Raw genomic sequence first — 13,568 nt, 5'->3', positions numbered from 1 at the left:
GTGATCCACCCGCCTTGGCCTCCCAAAGTGCTGGGATTACAGGCATGAGCCACCGCGCCCAGCCAGATGAAGTCTTCAGAAGCCCTTTCCTATCTGGCCTCAGGCTGATTTATCCTAACCCCGATGTCACACTTTCACATTCGTATCTTACATATTTATTTTTCCTTTCCCCATGTTTTGTGTTTTTACTAAACAGCACCTCACTAGTGCTTCGTTCAGGGAGCAGCTAAAAATATCATCTCCTCTTCAAATTCTTCTTCCAGACGGAGTTGGTCATTTGTCCTTTTTTTTTTTTGATGGAGTCTCTCTCCGTCTCCCTGACTGGAGTGCAGTGGTGCGATCTCAGTTCACTGTAACCTCCACCTCCCAGGTTCAAGCGATTCTCCTGCCTCAGCCTCCCAAGTAGCTGGGACTACAGGCGTGCGACGCCATGCCCAGCTAATTTTTGTATTTTTAGTAGAGATGAGGTTTCACCATGTTGGCCAGGCTGGTCACGAACTCCTGACTTCAAGTGATCTGCCCGCCTTGGTCTCCCAAAGTGCTGAGATTACAGGTGCCCAAGCCCCCTGTATTACATTTTCCTGAGTTGTTTGTGTATTTTTCTGTTTTCTCCCGGTCTGAACTCCCTGAGGAGAGGAGTTGTGAGTTACTCACCTTCCTGTCCTGGTGTGTGGCTCTGTGCCTGGAACAGAATAGGTGTTTGTTTAACAGATAGTGCTATATAAATAATTGGATGAGTGAATAGATTAAGTGGGTGAATATCTTTTCATTATCTTGAGTCATCCTAAAAAGGCAGAGGATGGACTAAGTGCCAAAACTGACCTAAACTTTTCTCCTCTTCCCCTCCAGCCGGTACCATTTTCAGATTTCATCTTCCTGAACTGGAAATGCGAATGAGAGGAAATTAACATCCCCAAGAGCTGCAGTGAGCAAACCCATTGAGCTTGGGTCAGGACAATTCCATTTGGGGACCAGAGATGGACGGTCACTCAGCCTGTGGAGGTAAGTGACTAATCTGTCCACAGCACAAGTGAGATGTGCTGCCTTTTCTGTTTTGTTTTGTTTTCCATTGATTATGTTACATGGAGGATGTGGAAGATGTTCTCCTATTTCTTGGTGTCTGAAACATGTCCTGCTTGTCCAGAAACATGCCATTAAGAGGAGTTCCCATGGCAGGGGAATACAGTATCCCTCAGGAGAAAGATGCAGATTGTTAGTATCTAGCAGCCTTTCTTTTTCTTAAAGGGAGAGTTTTCTGAACTCTCATGAACACTGGTAAGTAAAAACCTGAATTCAGATCATCCTTTGATGACAAGTGCCTGTCATCCCGAAGAAGGCCTGGCACGACACTCTGGTGTGTCCTAGAGCAAGTGTCAGCAAACTGTGGCCTACGGGACAAGCCTGGCCCAGCCTGCCTTTGTAAATAAAGCTTCGCTGGTGACCCACCACGCTCATTTGTTCAGGTGTCATGTACGGCTGTTTTCACACTGCAGCAGCCTGACTGAGTCATTACCATAGAGATTGTGTGGCTGCAAAGTCTGACGTATTTGTTCCCTGGTCCTTAACAGAAAAGGTGTTGCAACCTCTGTTCTACAGCTGAGCTGTCCACACAGAGCCACTCCATATGGGGATATGGAAATTTTAATTAAAATGAAATAATATGAAGAATTCAGGGCACAGTCACATCACATTTCATGTGCTTAGTAGCCACACGTTGCTTATGGGTACCCATGGACAGTGCAGATAGAGGACATTTTTATCAGTGCAGAGTTAGCTTGGGAAAAATTGAGATCACCTGGGATGTGTCACTTCATTCTGCTGGTCTCTAACCCAGCTTGGGCATAATTGCAATCATTGCAGAAGGAGAAGGAAGGCTGATGTCTATGAGTGTGTATAGCTGTTTTCTATATGATTACTGGCAAGGGCCTCTCTCTCTCTCTCGTGTGCACTCTCTCACTCTTTCTCTCTAGATAAGAATGGAGTAGCTTTTAACATTTCTTTGGGAGGCATCTTGTGGTGTCTGTTTGTGACTCCATGTAAAACAAATCCACTTGGGCCTTGGGGTTTATTTGTTTTATTTACACAAGTAGATATGGATGTGAGCTTGAGCCCTTCTGGGGTCCCAGGTAGGTCAGGGGCCATGTGGGGCCTCCTTTAAAGGGGAAGAAGCAATGGCTTCCACATTCTCAAGGGGTAAATGTATGGGCAAGAGCGATAAGAAACAAGGAGAGGAAGAAAATGAGTGGAAAATGTGGCATGTGTGAGTCTTAGAAGAATGAGGAAGAATGGAGACAAAAGACAATATGGTTCCTGGATATGGTCATAGGTTTACTTTGAAAGAACATGTTGAACAAAGTAATGATGCTTGGGAATATACCACATCTCAGAATTGTGCTGAACACAGACAGTTCTATACGATAGACAGGTGGGGGAGAGCCTTGGACCTGGAGCTAGCTCACCATCTTAGATGGGACAAGATTGGGGGCATAACAGGAGGTTCTGCTTGGTGCGTAAACCAATGCAAGTGGGGATAACAAGGGCTGATCATTGAGATGCACAGTTTGTATGGAAGGGACCCAAGAAAGAAGAGAGAAGAGACTTTAGATGTCCAACAGGTCTGGGCAAAGGCCCCACGTTTGGCATTTAGAAGTTGGGCTTTCTTATGTTTGGGTTACCCAAGCACAAGCAAGAACAAAGCAGAGACTCATTGATGAGAAAAGATCCAATTGATATGTATTCTGCACATCTAGATTTGAAAATGGCCTCCTGCCTCTTTCTTTTGGTTGGTCTTCAAACACCTCACCATTACAGAGGAGTGCTGGATGCGTTTTAAGCAGGCATTTCTATAACAAACCTTCAAACCATGGAGTTTAATGCAGATACAAAGTAATTATAAGTAATACAAATAATAGTATTAATTTTTTAGTTATTTCTTAGAATCAAGCATATCAAGAATGATGATGATGGTGATGATGTTAACAGTGATAATATTTTTTGTCCATTTCCAGCTTATTATGTGCCAGGTGCACTGTTCTACTAATAATTATTATCATTATTACTAATAATAATTATTATAGCTTTAAATTATTGGGCACATACAATGCACTAATATATTGATTTTTTCTCAATCTCGTGAAACCAGAGCATTCATTTCCATTTGTAATTTTTTTCAATTGTTTTATTTTTATATGATTGCAAATGTATAGAAAAGTTATAAGAACAGCCAACAAATTCCTGGACTCCCTTTGTCCAGGTTTTCAAATGTTCGCATTTTATCATGTTCATTTTTTCTTTTTTCTCTACATTTTTTTCTGAAATCAGAAACTTGTATCTTAGAATACAACTTTCTAAGTCAGAAACTTAACGTTAATTTGACTATTATCTAACCTTCTGATTTCTCATTCAGATTTCACCAGTTGCCCCCGATAAATTCCTTTATGGCAAAAGAAAAGCCCGTTGGCGTGTGTCTTTCTTGGAAAACTTTCTTAATCTCGTATTTCAGCACGTTAGCCTTTTTGACAAGTTCAGGCCAGTTATTTGATAGAATGCGCTCAATTTTGGCTTTTCTGATGTTTCCTTGTGATTAGGTTGGCAGGACTAACCCACAGCTGATGTGTCCTTTTCAGTGCATTGTATCAAGAGGCACCAGTGTGGCTGTCTCCCATTACTGGTGATGTTAGCTTGGAGCTCTCAGTTAAGGTGGTGTCTTCCAGGTGTCTCCACTGCAAAGTTACTGTTTCACCTTTGCCATTAATAAGCATCTTATGGCGAGAAGTTCTGAGATTGTGTAGATATCTGATTAGTCCTCAGTCTATCAGTCATTAGTTTTAGCATCTTTTGATGATTCTTGCCTGAATAGATTTATTATTATCATAGTTGCCAAATGGTGATTTTTCTAATTTCACTGTTTCTTTTTCATTTATTAGTTGGTTTCCTACTATAAAGAAGAAATTTTCTTCCTCCGTTCATCATTTATTTGTTTATTTATTTATTTTTTGAGACAGAGGAGTCACTCTCACCCAGGCTGGAGTGCAGTGGTGCAGTCTTGGTCTTTGCCCACTGCAACCTCTATCTCCCAGGTTCAAGCAGTTTTCCTGCGTCTGCCTCCTGAGTATCTGGGATTATGGGCATGCACCACCATGCCCAGCTAATTTTTGTACTTTTGGTAGAGATGGGGTTTCACCATGTTGGCCAGGCTGGTCTCCAGCTCTTTACCTCAAGTGATCTGCCTGCCTTGGCCTCCCAAAGTTCTGGGATTACAGGTGTAAGCCACCATGCCCAGCCCTTCCTTTCTTTATATCAGTGTGGACTCATGGATTTTAATTTTATTCAATAGGTTGCAGTCTTTTGTGATCATCAGTTATTTTGATATTTACATTGCCCCAAATCTGTCCGCTAGGGCCTGGCTCCTGTGTCTCTAACATTTCTCCATCATAATTTGAGCACTTGCTGCCTTGTTGTCACAGCAAGGTATTCTAGCCTCATCTTCTACTCTCCTCACCTCAGTGGTGGAATCAACATGGGAGCCTTGGTTCCTTTTCGTGGGAAATGGTGTTTAGAAACCAAGATCTACCACTAGGTGTGCTTATTGTTCCTGGGGTAGCATTGCCCCTAGGCCCTCTGGGCAGACATAACGGGGGGGGGGGGTGGGGGGGGGCGGGTGTATCACACAGAGAAGCACATTTCTATACATACATATGCACATCCACATGTACATCCACACATCATTCAGATCATTTTCGAATTGACCTATCTATCTATTAAAATCACCAGGAGTTCACACTAATGGTGCTAGGACATTCTGGAAATTCATGTCTATCTGAATGATGCTGAACAGTCATTCTACTTTCACTCTCAACGCTACCACCAGCTACATTTATTAAACCATGTTCAGGCCCAGTTTTAGACCCTTTCCCTCTCTGTTACTTCTGACATCAACTCAGTGACCCAAGTACAGATGAGCAAACCAAGACTCTGAAAAGCTAATTAACTTGTGCAAAGTTATCCAGTTGGTAAAGTGGCAAGCTTATAGGGAGCACCTGTTTGTCCCTCAGCTTTTGATCAAAGGGCCTAGGGAGAAACCTTTGTCTCAGGACAAAAACAAGAGCAGAAGACTGGGGTAGCATTTGTCCCTGCTGACAGCATTTGTCACAGTGCAGGCCAGCCAAACATGTGGACCATGTGTATGGTCTGCATCTCTCAGATGGAGTCCTGTTAGGAGGTGTGTGTAGATGCACGTGGTGGTGTGTGTTGCATGTGGGAGTGAGAGTTTCTGTGGGGGATGCAGGACTGCTGTCTTGTCCTTGTGAAGACATTGATCAGGTTGAGAATGTGATTACAGAACCGGGCCTCTCTGCAGAGGGAACATTTCTTCTCTTGCAGGGTGGTTTCTTGGGAGAGCTGCTTCAGTGTGGAAGCCTTAACTTAAACACGTTTTTGTCTCTAGCTCCCAGCAAAGATGCAGAATGTGCACCAGATAAATGCTGGTTTCAGGCAGGCATTGACAAACATTTCTGAGCTGCTTCTGTGCCAGGCACTGCTCTAATCAGACAAAGATCCTAGCTAGGGGTGAGAAAGAGGAAGAGATACAGGGTAAAAAAAAAAAAAAAATATATATATATATATATATATATATATATGGTATGGGCAGGGGCAGGAGGTCCCAGGGCAGGGCACAGCATGGATGTGGTGGTCAAGGAGTGTCTCTTCCAGGAAATGTTTCTAGAACCAAGTCACATGGCAGACAGGAAAGAAAAATAGGGAGGTGAGAAGGAGAACAGGGGCTGTTGATCAAAGGACACGCAGGGACTGATTCAGTTTTCTTCAGGGGACTGTGGCCTCCCCCCAGAGAACCAGGCCTGTTTTCCTTCTGGGCAGTGCCACATGGGGGGACACTCTCCCTGGGAGCTAAAGCATTTCCTCCAACAACAAAAAAACGTTATCAGCTGGCCCAGAGACCAACTGTAGGCCAGGGTACTCTGATTAGATAAGAGGACATCCTGTCTGTCATTCAATATTCTGATGGGCAGCAGCAAGGAGCTGTTGGAATTTCCGTTGCTGATAACCTTTAAAAGCAACAGTGGCAGAAATGGGGGTTGTTTGGGGTGGGAGGGGAGAGGAGACTTGGGAGCACTCTGGAGTATCTGAAAGGCTGATGGGGAGAGAAGGATTAGCGGATGAATGTGTAGAGGGTGATTTTGAGGATGGATCCAAGTTGCATGAGTGAAGTGAAGAGGGAGGGAGGTTCTCATTCAGGCTGTTTTTCTTTTTTTCTTACTCATTCATTCATTTAGCAAATACTTACTGAGTGCCTTCCAGCTCACTGGCACTTGACTGAGCACTGGAGGTAAAACAATAAGATGAGAGCTACATCCTCAAGATGTTAATAACTTATTTATTTCCTTATTTTATTTATGTATTTATTTTGAGATAGAGTCTCACTCTGGCACCCAGGCTGGAGTACAGTTGTGCCATCACGACTCACTGCAGCCTTGACCTTCTAGGATCAAGCGATCCTCCTGCCTCAGCCTCCTGGGTTGCTGGAATAAGAGCGTGCGTCACCACGCCTGGCTAATTTTTTAATTTTTTGTAGAGATGATGTTTTGCTATGCCGCCCAGGCTGGTCTGGAACTACTGGGCTCGAGCAATTCCCCAGCCTCAGCCTCCCAACATGTTGGGATTTCACGTATGAGCCACCGTAACTGCCCGATGATAATAATTTAATGGGAGAAACAGATCAATTAATAAATCAGTGGTATGTTTAGGTGCAGTTCTGGTTCTTTGGTTCCTGAAGCTTATACAATTTGGGAGTTTTCTTTAAGGAAAAATAATACAAAGTTAGGACGTTAAAATAAAATGCAAGTCCTAGATAAGTGGGGTGCAGCCCAGGGACTGGCACGTCAGCTTCCTGGACGTGCTCGTGCTCTGGGTCTTTGCCTGGTTTGCAAGCTACAGTGTCAGTGAGTGCCTTCTGTTACCTGCTGCCTGCCGGATGAGCTGACCACAAGGGGAGCTGGTGGTGGGAATCCTGGTGCTCCATGGTACAGTGAACTTACTTGCCTTCTGGATCTTCTGAGTCCTTGTTCTTGGGCTCAGGGAATAGGGCTAAAGAACTTTGTTCTTCTTGTTTCTGCTGGGGTTTTCGAAGGCACTTTCCTTGCAGTTCTGCAGGCTGACCTGTGATCCCACATCAGGGACTGCATTCTTAGGAATCAGCTGAGCTCAGGAGTCCTGGGGCTGGTAGAGTGTTTGTGAGCACTTTCGCAGGGCTGACTGTGGCTCTTATGCCTTTCTAACAACCCCCCACACATAGATTCACCCCACAGCCTCCCTGGCAGCCAGCTGCTGTCATTTCTCTTTTTTACTGATGATGAAACCCAGGCACAGACTAGTTAAGTAACTTACAATCACACAGCTAAGTCGGAGGGCTGCGCTTTGAAGGCTTACAGTGTCTCCAGAGCCCAGTCCACTTGCTGCCTCCCCATCATCCTCACTGCCTAATGCTTTTAAGCAATATGCTGGAAATACCTGCAATGTCAAGATTAGGAGATAGGCTAAATCCAGTACAGCCGCAGAATGGAATAATACTTATTTGAGCCACACAACCAGCACGGTGGAATGCTCTGATTTCTGGTGTGAAGGTGGGGTGTCTAATTACATATGCACAGAGAAAGGAATACCAAGTGCTAACAGTGCTTGAATTCCCTCAGCCTTTTGCATCCTCTCCTGGACAGCTATAACAGACTCACTTACTCACGCATGCATTCAGTAGGTTTTATTTATTTATTATTTTTGAGATGGAGTCTTGCACTGTCTCCCAGGCTGGAGAGCAATGGTGTGATCTCAGCTCATTGCAACCTCCGCCTTCCAGTTCAAGCGATTCTCCCTGCCTCAGCCTCCCAAGTAATTGGGATTACAGGCTCCCGCCACCACACCTGGCTAATTTTTATATTTGTAGTAGAGATGGGGTTTCACCATGTTGGCCAGGCCAGTCTTGAACTCCTGACCTCAGGATCCCCCCGCCTCGGCCTCCCGAAGTGATGGGATTACAGACATGAGCCAGCATGCCCGGCCATTCAGTAGCTTTTAATTCAATGCCTTTGACATGCTGAGTACTGGGGACACAGCAGCAAAAAACAAAAACATGGTTTCTGCTGTCATGGAACTTAGTCTGGCCTGCTGTTTGCTCTTTCTGCCTATACTTTCTCCCTCCAGCTTTCACTAGAGAGATCTTTCGGAAGCCCTCCATGGTTCCCCCGTGCCCTCAGATGCAGCCCCTCCCTGCTGCTATTGTCTCATGGGTAAAATGGACCAGAAGACGCACAGACCTTCCGGACATCAGAGTGTAGCTCTTCTCAGTTGTTGGCTAGAGGCTTTGCAGTCACAACTCTCATCATTACCATCTTCTAGAAAGGTCAGGCACCGGACAGCTGAAACCATGGCAGCCAGCACCAGGAAGTGCCCTCCCTGGGCGCTCAAAGATCCAAGACAGCCGGGCCCTGTGTTTGTAGGAACAAGATTCCAGATGTCTCTGCTGCTTGCCAGCCTCGTGACCTTCATTCATGCAGGGCCTTGTTTTCTTGATTCAGTGGGGGCCAATCCCGGCCCCCAGGGGAGATGGATGCTGCAGGGATGTGCAAGCTATAGAGGGTTCCAGAGAATGGGCCTGGCGTTCTGCAAGCCTGGCACCCCTCCCGGTTGCTTTTCTCCAGCCGTTGGAGCTTGGGCGGTGTGGTGTTAGGATGATTATTGGGTTTTCTCCACAGTTCCTGGCTGATTGTTTTATAGCCCTTGTTACAGCCTTTTGTGATAATATTGGGTGTGGCAGGCCTCACGACACAGGATCTCTCCAACGTTCTCCTGCCTTCCTTCCCCTGCCCTAATACAGGACTCTAATCTTTCCCTGACTTTCTGATTGTGGGTCTTGAGATCCTCCCCAGAGAGGGTCCTGCCCTGTACCCTGGGAGAAGGAATGCTGACATCAGGAAGCTTCCATAAAACCCCAGAAGACTGGGTTGGAAGAGCTTCCAGATAGCTGAGCACTGGAGCTTCCTGGAGGGTAGCACACCCCTTCCCGCATACATCCCCCCACGCATCTCTCTGTGTATCATTTGCACCAGTAAATATGTTTTCCTGAGTTCCAGGAAATTAATTCCAGCAAATTAATCGAACCTGGAAAGGGGGTCATAGGAACCCAATTTGAAGCCAGTTGGTCAGAAGTTGCAGAAAACCAGACTTGAGACTTGTGTTTGGGGTAGGAGTTGGGGGTCAGTCTGGGGAACTGATCTCTCAACCTGTGGGATCTGACACTGTCTCCAGGTAGATGGTGTCGGAATTAAATTGGAGGACACCCAGCTGGTGTCCACTGCGTGGTGTGTGGGGAAGAATTCCTATACGTGTGGGCACAGAAGGGTTCTGTGTTGACCGTTAGGGTTTGAGAGCAGAGGATAGGCAGGGTTTGAGAGATTTTACAAAACAGGTAGGAATAACACTTTCTGAGACTTGGTTTCCCCATCTGTAAAAAAAAGGAAATACTAACAGTACCCACTTGGGAGAGTTCTGTGAGGACTAAATGACACGAGGACTCAAAAAGCTGGGTACGGTGTCTGGCCCATCATGAAGGCTGAGTAATTGACAGGTGCATTTATCACTATGGTTCCTCGCTGAGCCCGTGATAAATGAGCCTGTGGCAGGACATGAGTGAGCTGCAAGAACAGGAGCCAGGCCTGCCACCTTGCTGGCTCGGAAGGCTGTCTGGCTGCAGCAGAGACACTCTTCCCAGAAAGAAGGGGCTTTCCATGGTGAACCACTGTGGCCAGGCCCAGAGGCCTTTACAATACCAATGTCCCAAGAAGAGAAGGGCCATCAGAAGGATGGAAATTTTCTATGTGCTTCTAGATTGATCCCTTCTCAAAAGGCTAATTTTTCTTCTAGTCATGCCCAGCTATAAGCGTTTGGGCATTTACAGATAACCTTTGTTCCTGAAGGGCATCTGGGTATGTCCTTCCTCCTTTCAATACCCATGACCCTTACTATCCTGGAACAGAGTCCACATTGCAGGAAGGACAAGGCTTACCATGGTCAGGGCCCCATCAAAATCCCCAGCCTCATCTGTGCTCTCCCTGTCCCACCCCACCTTCTGCTAATCACAGAGTCATCTTCACAGTGTGGACCCTGAATACAGATGACTTGGGTTCTGCTTCTTTTGCAACCCTGGATACAGTATCTTCTCTTGATCTCAGTTTCCTCATCTGCAAAATGGACATAACAGATAACAACAGCACCAACCTCCAGGATTGCATGAGTTAATTCAGGCGTGCCTTGGAGATATTTCAGGCTTGGTTCCAGGCCGCTGGAATAAAGTGAGGATTGTAGTAAAGCAAGTCACACAAATTGTTTTGGATTCCCAGTGCATACAAAAGTTATATTTATACTATACTGTACTGTAGTCTGTGAAGTGTGCAGTAGCATTATGCCTAAAACAACAATGTACATACCTTAATTTAAAAATTCTTTTTTGGCCGGGCATGCTGGCTTACACTCCTAGCACTTTGGGAGGCTGGGGTGGGCAGATCGCTTGAGGCCAGGAGTTCCAAACCAGCTTGGGCAACATAGCGAGATTTGCCCTTTACAAAAAATGTTAAAACATTAGCCAGGAGTGGTGGTGCATGTGCATCTGTAATCCTAGTCACTTGGGAAACTGAGGCCACAAGTTCAAGCCTGCAGGGAGCTATGATCAGAGCTTGACAGAGCGAGATCCTATTTCTAAAAAAACAAAACAAATTAAAAAATACTTTCTTGCTAAAAAATGCTAATGGAATGAGCACGTGCTATTGGAAAAATGGCACCAGTAGACTTGCTCAACACAGGGCTGCCACAAACCTCCAGTTAGTAAAGACAACAACAACAAAATAACAACGCAGCATCTGTGAAGCAGGATGAAGTGAAGTATGCCTATGTACGTGAAAGTGCTTAGAACCCTGCTAGACGCAGCAATCTCTAACGGCCAGTATTCTATAGAGAATATGAAGCTAAAGATGTGGCTATGGATATAGATATAGATATAGATATAGATATAGATATAGATATAGATACAGATATAATGTAGCTCTAGTCTGTGATCATCACCCCAAATGAAATACCTGCCATGTCTGCAGGACTTGGTCTGTGAGGTTTGCATGTGCTCTTCTCTACCTGGAATGCCCTTCTCTTGCTTTCCTGGGGAGCCCTCCCTTCTTCACACTCAGCTCTAGAGTTGTCTCTTCTGGAACTCCGCCCCCCTATTTCCACTCCATTCTCAGCTGTAGGGCTTGTCCTTCGGCAGCCCTTAAACCCCCTGCCTGTGTCTGCCTTCCTTTCACTGACCACACTGTCTTGTGAAGAAGGGCCCGTGTACCTGTGCGTTTCCCCTGCTGCACTGGAAGCCCCTTGAGCAGTGGTAGTCTATGCTTCATTCTTCATTGGATTCAGAGAGCACCCTCTGGGCCAGGCATGCCTTTCCCTCACCAGCACCGAGACTGGTGCTCTGACGGCTGGTGTAGTGTGTCCATTTGTCTCAGCCACAGAGAGCCAGCCCAGGTGCTGGTTTGATAGATATGATGTCCAGCTAGCTGGCCATGCTACTGGCCTGGACACATGCCTGGGCCCCCGTGGGGATTACTTGTCTCTTCTTTAGCTCCTCCGACTTGCCTCCAGCCTTTGGAGAACTGGAAATGGGCGGACCCCATATCTGTAGGCTCCTGGTCCTTTAACTTTCCGGTCCACGCCTTATCTGCGTTCCATGCAGGCCAGAATACAGAACACCTGCTGTTTGCAGCTCTCTCTGCCTCCAATTAACTTATGCAGACACATCCTGTCAAAATATCCTACACCCTTTCTGATATGGATGGCACGGGGTAGAGGAGGAAGAAGACGCAAGTGAACCCAAAGCCAGTGAGTCTGAAATCCATTTGGCAAGCATTTGTGCTATGTCCTATATTCAGTGCCTGTGTGGGGAAGTCAGTTCACCGTTTTGCTCAATGGCAATGAAGAAATGGCATTCATGTAAACACTTTCTCACAGTCTCTAAAAATATCCTTTGTGCTGGAGGATTGGCTGTCAGAAAAAGAGGAAGAAGGGAAGGCCTTTGGGTCTGAGATGATTTGCTTATTCTGTTGGTTGAATAGGGTGGAATTGGCTTTCTGCACTTTGCAACCTCAACAGATGGTCAGTCATCTAACTGGAACCTCCTTGGAGGTGGGGCCTGTCCTTTTCCCCATTGAATCCGCAGTACTTTGGTAAAGGAGAGGTCACTCAGGGAGTGTTCCGGAATTTCCCCAACAGTTGTGCTATATGGTTGTATTGTGTTAATATTTCATCAAGAGTACTCATCTCTCCCTGTTGCTGCATATTTGCATATTAGTGTATGTCATCATCATCATCACAAACACCACCGTGTCGCCTTTAGCATTTTCTGTCGTTTGAACTATGTCCTTGCAATAAGTTCTCAGGAGAGAGATACTGAAAATGCCTTGAAGGTTCTTGCCACCTATTACTCATTGTGACTTTGCTGTGAAATGAGGAGTGGAAGGGAGATGGGGGGAACAAGAGCTGGAAGGGGATCCCTATTGAGCCTGGGACAGGGACCAGTGCAAAGGCCAGGATACAGCCACGGTGGGATTGTTCAACGGGCATGTGGGTCTGCCTCCAGTGGAGCGCAGAGTGCAGGTCAGGGAGGAATGAGGAGCTGGGAGGGATGGACACAAGGATGAAAAGACAGGAAGTTCAGACAGAGGAACTCGCTCCTGATAGTAGAGAAAGCCCACTCTCATGCCTCTCATTTCTTGGGGGCTAATGTACAGTGAGTCAGTGGGGAGCGGGGTGAGCTCTTAACATCTGTGTGTAGGCTGCTCTAGAGCCCATGCCTGCACTGGAGCCCATGAGTCACATCAAGTCCCTTTGAAAAATTAGAGTGTTGGTAATTCACAGGGGAAAAATAGCACAGACAAGGATCAAGAGATCCTGGCTGTCTGCAACACCTGCACGTCATTCTCTGTAGTCCCCAGGGTGCCACAGACTTAAGGAATTTTACACAACTCTGAGGTTTGGAATTCTATGGGTCTCCATGGAATTCAGACTGCCATTGGGCTGTGGGGGGTGGCGGGGGGGACTAGAAGACCCACATTCCATGGAAATCCAGGGATTCCCGGAATTCCAGCATCCAGTAGAAATTCAGAGAACCATGGCCCCTGAGTAATTCCTCTGAAGGAAACATAGTCAAGAAAGACAAATTAATTTACAGCTACTCCTTCAGCTCCAGCCCAGCACTTAATTAGTGCCTTAGTGGTTTGAATGAATGACTATGGGAAAGGGTGAGAGAAGGAGTGAAGCAGAAGATCGCCCTCCAAAGCTATGCTTCCCATCCTCAAATGTCACCCCTCCACACTGGGGAGGGGCATGTGGCTGTCCTGCGGACTCTAAGGATGCTCTAGCTCCTGCACAAGGGCAGAGAGAACAGTTCTGGTAAATTGCTAAACGTGTCCTCCTCAGAACACCACTGGACGTTCAGTACTGAGGAACAGCAGAGCATG

The 13,568-nt window shown here is 46.2% G+C and overlaps 1 protein-coding gene across 1 annotated transcript in view; it reads left to right on the top strand.

The window, feature by feature from the left end:
• ST3GAL1 (ST3 beta-galactoside alpha-2,3-sialyltransferase 1) overlaps positions 1–13,568 on the top strand; it is a 116,366-nt gene that overhangs the window by 24,587 nt on the left and 78,211 nt on the right. The window contains exon 2 of the mRNA XM_025394447.1: positions 850–1,002. The gene's annotated coding sequence lies outside the window, so the exon portion shown is untranslated. The remainder of the gene's footprint in view (positions 1–849; positions 1,003–13,568) is intronic.

This window comes from Theropithecus gelada, chromosome 8, assembly GCF_003255815.1.
Source record: "Theropithecus gelada isolate Dixy chromosome 8, Tgel_1.0, whole genome shotgun sequence".
In the NCBI taxonomy this organism is placed as follows: Eukaryota; Metazoa; Chordata; class Mammalia; order Primates; family Cercopithecidae; genus Theropithecus; species Theropithecus gelada.
This window is presented reverse-complemented; position numbering and strand designations above follow the sequence as displayed.